Source organism: Ptychodera flava, assembly GCF_041260155.1.
Source record: "Ptychodera flava strain L36383 chromosome 3 unlocalized genomic scaffold, AS_Pfla_20210202 Scaffold_26__1_contigs__length_13983176_pilon, whole genome shotgun sequence".
NCBI lineage: Eukaryota > Metazoa > Hemichordata > Enteropneusta > Ptychoderidae > Ptychodera > Ptychodera flava.
The window spans coordinates 13,681,331-13,694,004 of record NW_027248280.1 but is presented as its reverse complement, the minus strand read 5'-3'; the positions used below and the strand labels follow the sequence as shown (position 1 = coordinate 13,694,004).

Genomic DNA, 12,674 nt, shown 5'->3' with positions numbered 1-12,674 from the left:
TCTCATGAATCGGTATTTACTTGAAACAGTAACCTTACCTTTTGCACATTTGTACTGTTTCATCATTTTATTTTCATAATTGTATACCAAAATAACCTTGTATTCTGCTTCTAAACATGGCCTCTGTATCCTTTATGTTATTTTTGACAGATCCATTTCAAAAGGCCTTACTTCAGTGCAATTATCAACAATTACACTGGTAATGATGCATGGACATGCTTAGAAAATAGATAGAATATGGGGCAGTTAGTTCTATTATGGGGAAACAAACAGGACCAAGTTGATACAATATGTACAGCGTGGATATTTAATATCTTTTCTGCATTCTTCCATTTGGTCACAGAATTATGTGCAGGCATATTGCCATAGGATGGTATGCACAATATCTACCATTATTGATTAAAATGTATTACCGGTATTCTCATGATATACTAGTGTTCTTTCATTTTACTCATACTCACATGTTACACTACACACATCAACAATTTAAGTTCATACAACTGTTATGCAATTAAAAAAATAATGTCTTTTTTATTCACTGAACAATACTGTTCCAATAAAATATTACAATAATTGACACATGTGTTAAACAAAAGCTGTGGTTTCTGAAAAAAAATCACAAACAATAATATAACCAGATTTTTTGAAACCGACATTTCAAGTCATCCATTGAACGTCTGTACAATTGTAGCAGCGATTTAAAAAAAAAGACAAGGCAAAAGACAATGGTAAAAATTTTGCCAAAAATACAATTATGCAAACTTCACCACAATTTGAAAGTCTTACTGAGCTGTACCCTAAAAACCTCCACACCAACTTTCAAATCAGTTGGAGTTGTGGTCTCAGAGAAGATATCTTGACCAAGAATAGAAAAAATACCGCAATTATACGGTGTCACTCAAATTTGATCAGAATTGGTACATACCAGTATGGGTTAACAAAATCAACAATAAATGTTGTTTCTATCTGTTCAGCGCAGGAAAATTCTACGTTGATGTTATGACAATGATTTCTGCACAGTACAACCAGAAAAACAACAAGAAATATTTAAACCAGAAAAACAAGAATGACAAAAGTAATTAAGGTCTGAAATTTTAGGTACTGGAGGTCAACTTTAGCAACATGCATAGCTGAAAGGCAGCTAGCCCCTCTTAGTTTGACCATAGACGGTCTTCCTCCCCTCTACTGACGGTCTTCCTCCCCTCTACTGTCTATGGTTTGGGCAGTTCTGTTAATATGTAACAGTTCATAAACAACTCCCCTCTACTGACGGTCTTCCTCCCCTCTACTGTCTATGGTTTAGGCAGTTCTGTTAATATGTAACAGTTCATAAACAATGACAGGAAATGACTCAAGATAAGTGGAGTTTGCCTGTTTCTTACTGGCATGTAACTCCTGCACACATGCAGAATTTCCCTTTTTCTTACCTCATTTGCACATTTTTGACACTGATATGTTCATTTGAACAAATTCACATCTCAACCCCTACATCTACCTGTACACCAAATACTGAGATGGTAGCTTTGGCGGTATGGGAGCCTTTGTGTGTGACGGACATACATCCGCACATACCACAAATATACAGACATACAGTCATCATATAGCTCTTTTTGGTATTTATATATAAAACCAAATATGAGCTAAAAAGTGCCAAAAATTCAATTATACAAATAATCACTATTTGTGACTCGGTCGGTGTAATAACATGAGTACAGCCTGTATCTAGTCAATAAAATTAAAAAGTTGAGTGGTCTTTGTTCAAAACTAAAAATGCATCATTGAGCTTTTAGCAGAATCAAGAAAATGCAAAAACATATGCTTATACATTAAACATTGTCCTGTAATGAGTTGTCAGCGCTGTTGATATTGTCATTTGTCTGTATAACGGCTCATGGCCCACCATCCTCATCCTCAGGCTCTGGTCTGATTGAGGCCACGTCCTCAATGCAAGGTAGCCTCAATATGCATTTCCTTTGATGCAAGCGTTTTTCCATACTGTACGCAGTTTCACTTCTTTCTCTATCCCATGGCAAGTGTCTCCGAATAAAGTCACCACCCTTGCAACTTCTGTCATGCTCACTGTCCTCAGAAGAAACACACACAACTATCAAATGTCTTCAGCTTCATGCTAGTCCTTGGATAGCCCCGTTTACGTCCTTCAATTTCTGTAAATAACGACACACAGAATAAATCATCAGAATTGTACATTATCCATTTAGTTTGTTTTTGTTTAAATCTGTGTATTTATAGACCTTTGATAATTCATTTGAAAGTACTTCATTAGACTAGAATGTTAAAAGTTGATATGTATGGAAGAAATTTGATTTCCTAATCTCACTGAAATGTAGATTCACTATACATTGGAGTCTATGAGAAAACTATGAATAATTTTTACAATGCTTAACAAACACATTCTTTGCTTTCCGAGGTGTTTGACAATTGCTACAAATGTACTTGATTCAAATAGGGTGTTTGAAGGTTCAGATGGGGTCAACAGTAATGATATTGGAACTTCAACTAAATTTATTTCACTTTTCATTGTACTAGTGGTCAAAAGGTCACTGTTGAATACTTTCCCTGACAAAAGCTTGCTATATCTCTAATAAGTAATATAAATTGTTCATTGCCCTCAGTGAGCTCGATTTACAATAAGACAAGCTCCAGAGTTGCCAAGGCAAGATGTTTATGTGACAGATAATTATACTTTTGTTCAGATTTACTGTTAAATGACTAAAACCGAGAGTGAAATAATGCAGCGAATCATTTTATCTCCCAAAACTTTTTTTGAACACTTAAACTACTTTTTAACAGGACAAATACTTAAGAAAATTAAGTGACTCCAATGGTGATGGAAAAATACATGACCCCCTTAGGCTTTGCATTTTTCAAATTTAAAGTGAACCCCAACCCAACCCATTCCAACATATTACTTTTGTGAATACTTGTGGCATCACCTTGTTGGTGAAATTCTCTCATTGTTTCCATTGTAAGTTGATTTTTTTATGCCAAAACTGCTGCGATGCTGTGGACGTGTTCAAAGCATCCAAAGAACAATATGTGAAAACTTTCAAACACCTGCCAATCATGAGGGCATGCACGATCAAACATCTGTAGTGTCAATCAGATCGATACGATGTCAACAATGAATGAACATTCGTACCACTGAGCCTTTGTACCGTCCAGAAATTTCAAAGCTACAATTTTTTTACCCTGACATATAATACAGCGACCTTGCACGCTAATGATCATTCCACTGCTTCTGTTTGGTTTTGTTGTTTTTTTAAAATTCGCTCCGTGGCCCCAGTAGATTTTTTCAATATGATAAACAGGTAAGTTTAGTATGACATAGTCCCCACTGGATTATAGTTTAAGATTAAGTTTACAGGAAAATAGTTTCATACTATTTTAGTAAAAGATAAAATTATGGTTTTTGAGCATGTCATGAAATCTGGAACATGTTATCAGAACAGAAGCTTGTTTCATCTTTCATTACACAATTTGCAACAAACTCTCCAACGACAGTTTGTCTTGTGATATTGTTTAGATGTTTTGTTTCCCGTACAAAGTTCATAAAGTACACTTCATGGATTCCTTCAATAATATTTTGGCAAGTGTTTGGAGACAGAGTTAAAAAGAACATTTCTTAGGTTTGACTATGCAATTATTGTATGTCATCATGTACATTTGAGTTTGGAACTCATGTAAGAGCCCCCTTAAGTTGTTTCAACACTCTGCTCTCTATAAAAAATTGCAGGGTTTACACATTTCATTGTGATTTCAAAATTTGACATGGGCTAAGCTGCATCACTATCAATTACATCTGTATCTTCAAAAGAAGATAATAAAGGCAGATTTTGTTGCTTATGGCTTCTCTGCAAATATAACCAAACATCAAAGGTCAACTGAGTAGAATTGTCTTACTTTGTGTTGTATTGGTTCTGCTTAACCATGTTCACGTACCATAATTCACCAACACTGGTGCTTTGGTTAACTTGCCCTTCAAAGTTCACTACTTTAGACTAAAAATTTATCAGTGCAGACTTTGACTACATACCTCTCATATTGTTCCCAGTTGTTGGCATGCCTTTTTGTGTGACTGTCATTCCTTTGGGCACTACACTTTCCCTATTTGTTCAACGCCTATAAATACATGTACTTCCAGGGGACCTGCAACTTGCAAGAATATAAAAAAAAGTTAAAAAACCTACCAAGAAAAATCAAATTATCTCAAACACAGATGATGAATCACATTTCAAGCCACAATAATGACGATGAATAACCATATTAATCTGACAGTCCATCGACACATTTGAATCAGAAATATATCAAGCATTTCATGGCCTAAAAAGGCTCAACATAATTGGATTCACGCTGCACTATGCATTCCTGCAGTATCTCAGAGCTTGTAGACTGTCAGACCATTGATGAAAAATTGACTCTTTTTACATCCATGGTCATATAAATATCCAAAATGTGCATGTTGAAAATAACACCACATTTCATTTTCAGCAGTAATAGAAATAATTTAGAAATTTAAAATTAAATGATGCAAAATAAAATGACATATCATGTTTAGGTAAGATTAGAATTAATCTCATGTTAACTTAAAGCCCCTACTAGCTGTATCTTCTAGCATTGTTTTTTTTTATTTTACATTCAAACCGAAATAAGTTTGTGAGAATGTACTGATTTTGGTGATGTATACACTTATTATTCACTACCCACTGGGACTATACATGCAACTTTGGCCAAGATAGAGATTGCAATGTGATTAAATATTTGCCCTAACATTAAATCCCATCACCATTCATACGAGCAAAACCCTGGATAATGTGCATATCTGTACTGAAATCTTCACATAAACTGCACAGAGCATTGTGCAATTCATGCTATAAGATGTTGAATGACCCTTACATGTACTTCACTATTTGATGCACCACTCAGGACGCAACATTCTCTGAATGGTTTGGTCACACAGAGTTCACGCAAATGCATGTAATTCATTCATTCGCGCAGTGAAGTTGGGCTCCCCAAAGGTCATCACTTCACCTCAGTCATAGTGTGAAATGTTAAAGGGATAGTCCACCCAAATATCAACCTGCCTTTAAAAGTTGAAGTAGATTATTTTTGTAACATTCATGATGAAGAGATGAGAAATGTGCTAATGATTCTCCTGGAAATTTATGTTTTATTAATTGATGTGTATGACGCAATTTTCGCCATATGGAAGCGCCACTTATCGGAATTCCTTGAGAGAGGCTTGGCCTTAGATGATGCAAAGTTTTCGTGTTTGGTTGAGGAAGTTTGGGGGTATCGCTAGGGGGTCTTATCTACTGTACGTTGTATTGAGCTACTGCCCAATGGACACACTTTGCCTTCAACCTTATAACTTTGAACGGAATTCAGCGACTTCGAACTCCAGGATTTCGAACTTGGTGTTTCTGACAAATAAACGGACACATCGATAAATTCAGAAGTAAAAGAAGGGCACGTGGCTCCACCAGTTACAGAAGGAAGCTGTACAAGCATGGCTCTTTTGGTAGCTCAAAGGTATAAGTTACAACGTTACGGGAGGCCATGTTTGAAGCTGAACACATCTTCGATATCGCCTCATGACGAAATGAACTCCCAAAATGATTGTATTTTTTGCCAAAACATTTCGATCAGAATTGCAACTTAGATATTATCACTTGAAAAAAGCGATGTTTTATTTCAAATGCCCGAAGAGAATTGCATGACGTAATTGCTCCGCATATTTAGCCATTGCAACGCTGGTTTTAAAATATGGATAAATCTTTTTATAACAAAGAATGGTTATCGAAAAATAATTCAAAGTGCTAATTTTTGAGTAACATATAGAAAAAGAATGAGCGGATGAGCTAATTCCAAGAACCATTCTCCATGGGGTGGGGGAGGGAGAGACAACGCGGACGACCAGAAACGGCTCATCTGTCGACTCTAAATGGACTGTCCCTCATCTAACAAACAATAGTTGTGCATACACACTTTCTTGTTCTCAGGGGCACTAAATTAAACTTCAAAACACACTTTCATGTTCTAGGGGCACTAAATGAAATTTCAATTATCCTTTCAACGTACAGTCATAAACTACACACTACAATTTCCTGTTCTCACAACTCACTTGAACTCTAATCAATTTCTCTGGACATTGTCTCCGGTGAGTTGAAATAAGTATAGTTTCTTGGAATAAATTATGCCATTTGGGACAGGTACTTTTCTCATTGGGACAGGCACTTTTTATTTTGACTTGTCCAGTGGACAGGTGGTTGAAAAAAAGTATTTCAAGCCCTGTGGTGTATTTTATCATAATACTGTACATTTGAAAGCTGTTGAAAACTGTAAACTTGATTCTTTTGGACTAAAGATGCTATAACAGACCAAGCCAAGTGGGTGAAAATATGTCATGTTTTGGCTCAATACTGGTTTTTACTGACTTGGCTGATGGGGAAGGGATACTGTCTGGCAGGAAAAGGGTTTAATAAAATTCGATATATCGACTACTTTATTTAGGTCACATATTGATAGACTATAGTATTTTCCACAGAAAATTCAAGGGTTTTACAGTATCAAGGGTTTTACATGTATATTGACAATGGCCGCCCTGATTTTCTTAAATGACCCCCTTGGGACAGGAGTACGGGCCCACATTCATGATTGTCCTGCTGTTTTGACATCCTAGATTGAATGTTCACCCTAGAGGTGAATGTTTTCAACTGTGACATTGTATGTTCTCTCTCCTTGTTAATATTACCAATTTTTAAAAAAGGGGCCATAATCAAAATGGCTATTAAAATTTGAGTTTACTGTTTAAATGTTCTCAAAGGAATGTTTCCTAATGCAGTAAAAGCCAATATCCCTTCAGAGGGTAGAATTCAGAGAAAACCACGACAAAAATGGGAACATATTCTGAGGTCAACAAATTTCACGACTTACAGCTAGTGGGCATTAAACATGCTATGTCATGTTACTTTGCACTATTTATAACCTTATAAATTAATTAGTTTGACCATTCACTTCAAATATGCACTCGCTATCACTCATGCATATATGCCATGAACTGGTCAAAATCTTGTAGTATACCGTCGCTGGGTGTGCTTTATTGCTTAAATACAACACAAGCTAGACCTGTGCTCTTATTAATGTTTGGCAATTGATATTAATGTACATGATGGTTAAAGAGCAGATGTGAACAACAAATATGATATTCAACTTTCACTCTACTGATTATTTCTATTTGGTTAAAGGTATTCTTTAAAAGTTCAAAGTCAAATGAGAACTTATATGTCAATAATTAAGATATCATTTATACAGACTGTGACTCACAGGTCATACAAAAATTTGGGAGGGAGAATCATTTTCTTGCTAACACTTTTTGAAGGGTCATTATTTTCCATGGATTTAAAAAGGCACTTTTGCTGATCCCTGGAATTGCGTTTGTTCTAGTATGCATGAGGACTATGGAGGGGTGATAGCCTGTTGTTTCCATTGGAATTGTAATCTGGTGTGTAAATTTCTGGTGAGACAATCTGGTGCCAACACAGGCCTTTAAAACACCAACCAATCCCCCCTCCCCGCCCTTAATTTTGTCCGGTCCCTGACATGAATCAACAGTCATCCCGGGCGGGGTGCATACCACTAAAAGTCAAATTAGCATAAAGTGACCTGGAAATTTGATGTTCATTGAAATTATCAGGAATATCGATGATTTAAACCAAACAAACGTTAGATACTTTGCAGATGCAGACATTGCTAAACACGTTTATACAAGAAGGAGTAGACGTATATTCTTAGACACAATTGGGCTGGTTAAAAATAAGACAGCAGCTATACATACCTGGTACATAATATTGTAGTGTACACGAGAGCCGTCCAGCTGATGCAGGACTCAGCGACGATCGAGGGCTTGAAGTGTGTGTTGACCTATCGCTGGTGCGGAAAAGAGGTACTCTCTTCCGTTTTGGCGAGTTTCGTCCTGGTTGAACGGAGAATAAAGCTTGAAGTTGTCGGACCATGTCGTAACTGCATGACACGGTCGATGACACACTGGCACTAGATTCAACGTACAGCATAGTCGTCCAGATGGTCCAGGAATTCAAGGGTAGACTCTTTAGCAGACATTCCTAAACACCGACGGGACATGTCAGTAGAAGCTAAAATATCGACAACTGAAGATTATTGACGGCACGATCACGGGGTATGAATGGTACGATATACAGATGTACGCGACGCGACGCCACGCCACGCCAATCTTAACAATGGCGTCTTCTGAGTATGACTCCTTAAGTGCTCAAGTATTCACGAAATGAACTTTGCAAAGAATTTGATTATAACTATCATTGTTTACTCAATCTTGAAGAAAATGTTATTTTTTTGCTCTCGTTAGACAAAAATACTGCTAACTGAACCATATTTTCGTGTTTCGCCAGATAAAGGTACATCATTGTACACATTGACCCCCTAGCATCAGGCTGCAGTTCAGCCCCTGTGCATGTACACTAAGCAGCTTACGCATTTTTTATCTTCATGAATATTCCGTGTTAGGCATACAGACGTGCCTAACCAGAGCACTGAGCCGGATATTTGCGAGATATTTTTCAATATGGTAAAAAATAGCAGCTATTTGGCCTAATTAAAACTTTGGGAAATAATCGTGTGTGAGTCATACGAAGTAGACCTATAGGCCTGTTGCTTGTATTTTGAGGACGGTTTTGAAGAATTCATTCGTTTGTTGCATGTGATTCATATTTAACTATTTTAAATAAACCATGGAGGTAGCAGAGATAAACGATATCTCTTCTCTGATCTTGCTTTGGTAGATATGTATGTGCGTGTGTAGACGGGTTGAACTGTGCAAAGTGGCTAGTACAACATTGATATTAACATTGATAGTGCATCTGCAGATACAGCCAATCGTGCATCTTGTATTCTCTTTCTTTATTGTACATACAACATTCTTACTGTTGCAATAGCTAGATTTGGATTCATTTCAACACCAACAATGTTGCTATGTACACGCGGCTATGCTCAAAAATAGTATGGAGGGAATTGAGAATAATACAGTCCATATACAAAGAAAAATAAATTGAAAGAAAGAACTGCAGTACAATATTTCATCCTCATTTGACCGATGTCGTATCCTAACCTACTGAAATTAGTTTCTGACGAACATACAAGGACGTGTATCATTCACCAAGGTGGTGCAATATGTTCGAGACATTGCAGAAATATTGTAGTTCTGACGATGTTCTCCATGTCAGCTTACGTATGTGAGAGATATACTGGTATCTTTCCGAACGATAATGTGGATACACACAGCGAGGTCTACGCGAAAAGGTGATGAATCAATTGAATAAAAAACGGTTTTTGGAGATCATATCTGCTTATTTCATCAATTCTGAACATGGTTTGAAATCGGTCTCATATAATATCTACCAACCTGTACTGACGGGCCTGGAAAAGCGAAATTCTAGCACTTTTTTTATGAAATCTATTATCGTATATCATCGGGTCACGGTTGCAATTTCACATGCGGACTGAGCTCGGAGTTCACTATGACTTGATGTGGGATTTGATGGAACACGAAGGTAAATGTAGAAAGTGGAAAAGACATTTTCTTGAGCAATTGTCGCTCCAGTCGCGGTGTCTTTTCCCATGCACCCGCTTTTTCGGAAAAGTGTTTTTAATAAAACTGTGCACATTTTAAAACTTCGAAGTTCATCGTCTAAAAGTTTATTTCATATGCAACAGTACGGTACACTGATAGTTCTCGAAACAAGTAAAAAGAATTCCTCTAACTCTGACATTAAACTAGTTGACGGTGTCTTCTGAACGTCCTCGAACACCTGACTGCGACCCTGTTTGTTATGCGTTAGGTAGTTTAGAATTAATCACGATAGATCGATGCATCACAATTTACAGATTCACGTGACTGAACTATCTTGTGATTAGTTTGTTATTGACGTTTGGGGCGAGGCGGCGAAAGTCCAGGCCCAAAAGAGAAGTACGCAGTCCAATCACATATTTTCGAAGAAATAACCACTGCTTTCCATATAATGTGCAAAATCCGGCCCTGACGAATGCTGCCGCCCTACTTCGAGAATAACTTTCGAGCTTTGAAGCTAGCACTGAGCAATGCCGCTAAACAGCCTTGACTCACCCCAAGTCGATTTTTGATTTGGTTGAAGCACGGTCTGAAGAACGAGCACATTTGCGAAAGATTATGATGGATTATAAGGCTACCAGGCTGTTATAAAACTTCTGTCTTAGGAATTCATAACTGCTAAAGTCGTACAATATTCATAATAAGGGACTGGTCAGTTTATTCGGCGGGGGGGGGGCGCAGTGGACTCATGAGGGTCACCCTGTTTTGACTATGGTGATAGGGGGGTCACTATGTTTTGAATGCCCAATTAGGGAGGGGCCGGGGTTCACTGTGTTTTAAAAATTTCGACACGGGCTCATACTTGCCTAAAATGCATCATGCAAGCGACAAATTTCATCATTCAGTTGAATTTGCATTCATGGCACGCCCTTTAGGTGCTTAACTTTAATAACAATAAAAAAAACCCATATTTTTCAGAGGCCCCCCCCCAAGCACGAAACTTTAATGTATCAGACATATATGTCATTATTACATGCCTCGTATATCGAACGTCCGCGCGCTCCATAGGATTCAATGGTAACTCGTCGATGACGTCGCGGACCGCATAGTCATCATTGGACGTGAACCGGAACTATTTTTAGCTTGACAACTTCATATATAAAAATGTCGAATTTCATGTTTTGCACATGAAATCCGGTTTTGGAAAATTTTGCAGAAAAAAAATTGATAAACCGAATAACAGTAGTTTAAATATATCATTGCGTCATTCGATGATGGAAATCGTTCCATTTTTAACGGATTTTCATCTAAGATGGAAATAAAGCATTGGATTATCATTTGCCAATAAATCTAAATATTTTGAGTGACAGATGTGTAAGAGAGGCATGTAATAAAAACATTATAGCCCAAACATGGGACTATGTACCCTCGGGGCAGGAGACCATTTGCCCGACGTCATTTGCCCTCCTTACGTCGGGCAAATGGTCACCTGCCCTCGGGCACATGGTCCCATGTTTGGGCTATAATAAATAGAGATATCCGTATGTTTAAAATGTTGTCGGCGCGCCCTTTGGGCGCATTACTTTAAAATATCAAACATATTTTCAGCATGCCCTTCAGCCGCTTGACTTTCACATATCAGACATATATATCGGAGATATCCATATGTTAATATTTTCAGCGGGCGCTCCGGGCGCTGTACTTTAATATGTCAGAAATATATAGAAATATTTTGATGTCTGTAAATTGAAAGTCTGTTTTACAAAGTGTACTGATCATAATGAAACCTGCAGCGCATATGAAGAGCATGATAAGTTCCTAATACTGTTCTGTTTTCTCAATGAGAATTCAGCATTAGAAAGCAACATGCACTTGTATTTCAAAATCAAGCGTCATACTTCTTGATCTCTGATAAGCACATATGATCCAGTTTTATTCTAAACCTGGGAAATTTTAGCCAAGGATTTATTAACAGTACACAGTCCCGGATGTAGACTGGCCCCAGTCGCGCTTTCTCTTCAGTTGAGTTACTTGCTGACCAGGCGACATTCACTCCACGATCCACGAATAGCCTACCATTAGCACAACGGTTTGCCGATGTTTAGTCCTTCAATTTATTATGTTTTGATATGCCCACAGACTTGGAGAAGTCTATCCCTGATACTCTTACACTTACATACCCAATAGGCAAACCTGGCGGTCACACCGTTATACGAGATACAACGTTTGCAACTCTAAAATCTGGCCAGAAAATACTTGGTACACTAGGAAGCACTAGGAAAAATTAAAAAAAAGACAATCTTAATTACCTACCAGAGCAAAATAATTTGACCTTACAGCATTGATGTATCTTTTCACATTCATGCTTACTGATGGTTGGTTGTAGCGATGTATTCATACGGAAACTAAGACTATAGTAGGTTCGCTTTGAGAGTATTTCAAATTACTTGTGCCATCAGCTACAGCAAAGTATTTTCAGTATTGTCGATTCTGTGTTCAGCATTTAATTTTACTCAGCACTTTAAAACATTCCTTGATCGATTTTGAAAGGTATTCGATTCGCCAGATAATTGCTATGCACTCGCCAGGGCACAGGCGACTTGATAGTAACTATGCGAAACCCCCACGATGCAAGTGAGAAGTTGTATCATAGGGTTTTCGTCAAGCCACAGACCCTCTGCACACAAACGACGATTGAAGCATTCGTGCACCAGAGTGTTCATAACATTATGCCATACACTTAATGTGGGAGGACATCAGGCAACCTCCACATTCCGACATTGAGTCCACGTCCCTGCCCTGACAATGCTTGTTGCATACACAAACAATTAATTCCCTTGTCTGCGTTGCACACTTCACCCTGACTGTACCATTGTACTGCACATGCATTGTGACCACAGAGTGCATACCGGGGGCCTTGGTTCGCCCACTTAATATCGAAAAGGACACTAAATCATCTGGATAAAATGACCGATACATTCACAATTTTCAAATTTGATAATGGTCTTCCCGTCTCAGCAGTCTCCGACTTTTACCATGGTAGTCGGCTGAG

At 37.8% G+C, this 12,674-nt stretch overlaps 1 long non-coding RNA gene across 2 annotated transcripts; it reads right to left on the bottom strand.

The window, feature by feature from the left end:
• Positions 1–503: 503 nt before the first annotated feature.
• LOC139126130 (uncharacterized) lies at positions 504–8,294 on the bottom strand. 2 transcript variants are annotated; one of them, XR_011550478.1, is made up of 3 exons: positions 7,856–8,294; positions 4,055–4,167; positions 504–2,165 (listed from the first exon to the last, which is right to left on the bottom strand). It is a non-coding gene; the product is annotated as an uncharacterized lncRNA (long non-coding RNA). The 2 variants fall into 2 exon arrangements; XR_011550479.1 differs by having other exon boundaries at positions 4,055–4,173; positions 7,856–8,288.
• Positions 8,295–12,674: the final 4,380 nt, after the last annotated feature.